This window comes from Delphinus delphis, chromosome Y (assembly GCF_949987515.2).
Source record: "Delphinus delphis chromosome Y, mDelDel1.2, whole genome shotgun sequence".
NCBI classification, from domain to species: domain Eukaryota; kingdom Metazoa; phylum Chordata; class Mammalia; order Artiodactyla; family Delphinidae; genus Delphinus; species Delphinus delphis.
Genome location: NC_082705.1, coordinates 1760401 through 1761980, shown reverse-complemented (window position 1 = coordinate 1761980; position 1580 = coordinate 1760401). Strand labels below are relative to the sequence as shown.

General features: G+C 40.1%; 1 non-coding gene across 1 annotated transcript; it reads left to right on the top strand.

Moving 5' to 3' along the window:
* The first annotated feature begins 338 nt into the window (after positions 1 to 338).
* Positions 339 to 448, top strand: LOC132419255 (U6 spliceosomal RNA). The gene has a single exon (XR_009518161.1). It is a non-coding gene; the product is annotated as a U6 spliceosomal RNA (small nuclear RNA).
* The last annotated feature ends 1132 nt before the right edge of the window (positions 449 to 1580 follow it).

Here is a 1580-nt window from a genome sequence, read left to right as displayed (position 1 = left end):
TAGTGAATTAATGGATCTAGGTATTGATTATCAATAGTTGCAAACCCTATAAAAAGAAACATTATAAGCTACCTGATGGATGAAGATATGTCTTGCCACCCATCCCAGCCCCCAAAAAAGAAAGGAAAAAAACAAAAGGGAATCTGATCAAGCTTTTAGGTTCAACAACAGCTTTTTTCAGCATTTATTTTTAGGAAATAAAGTTCAGAGGAACATGTTAAACTACACCCAGGGATACAATGAGCCAAGTCCAGGCTGTGGGAGATCAGAAAACACACAAATTACAAAGGTGTGTGTGTGGTAGGGGGCGTGAGTCCTGTGAATTAAAAACCGACACAGTGCTCGCTTCGGCAGCACATATACTAAAAAAATCGGAACGATACAGAGAAGATTAGCATGGCCCCTGCGCAAGGATGACACGCAAATTCGTGAAGCGTTCCATAAAAAAAACAAACAAAAAAAACCGACACAACTGCGCTGAGATGGCACTGTGCACCTATGAAGATGACAATGATCAAAATGACAAATGTTGGCCAGGAAGTGGAGAAATTGAAGCCCTTGTACACTGCTGGTAGGAATATAAAATGGGCAGCTGCTTTGGAAATAGTCTGGCAGTTCTCCAAATGGTTAAACATAGAATTACCATATGATCTAGAAATTCTACTTTTATGTATAGACAAGAGAAATAAAGACCTATGTCCACACAAAAACTTGTACACAAATGTACACAGCAACATTATCCCTATCAGCCAAAAAGTGGAAACAACCCAAATGGCCATCAACTGCCGAACAAATAAACACGATGTGGTCTATCTACACAAAGGAATATTACTCAGCAATAGAAAGGAGTGAAGTCCTGACACAGGCTACAATGTGGACGAGCCCAGAAGACATGATGCTGAGTGAACAAAGCCAGCACACATAGCATGTGATTCTATTTCCAGGAAACGTCCACGATAGGCAAATCCACAGAGAGAGAAAGATTAGCAGTTACCGGGGGTGGGCGGAGAAATGGGGTGACGGTTAACCGGCACAGGGTTTCTTTTTGGGGTGAGGAAAAAGTTTTACAATTGATTGTAGCATTTGCACTACGAACATACTAAACTCCAAATATACTAAAAACTGATGAATTACATGCTTTAAAAGGGTGAATTTTATGGTATGTGAATTCTATCTCAAGAAAGCTCCCCCTCCCCCCAAAACACCACAGACTTAAAAAAAAATCCCAATAAACAGATATTTAGATTCTGTTCAGTTAAAAAAAAAAAAAAAGGAATGATCTTGAGGCAAGTGAAAAGGTGAACCATGGATGATGAATGCCATTGAGGAGTTATTAAATGTTATGATGTGATAAGGATACTGTGTGTGTCTTTCTCTCTTAGCCATATGTACTGAAATGTTTCCAGCTCAACCAGAAAGGTGTATGGTATTTGCTTCAGAACTCGGGAAGGTGGGGCGGGCGGAGGTGTAGACCAAACAAGATGGGCCAAGAATGATCCATGTTGAAGGGGTAGGGGAGAGGGCTGCATGTGTCTTCATTGTACTATTCTATTTTCATACCTCTATTTTTTATGTTGAAT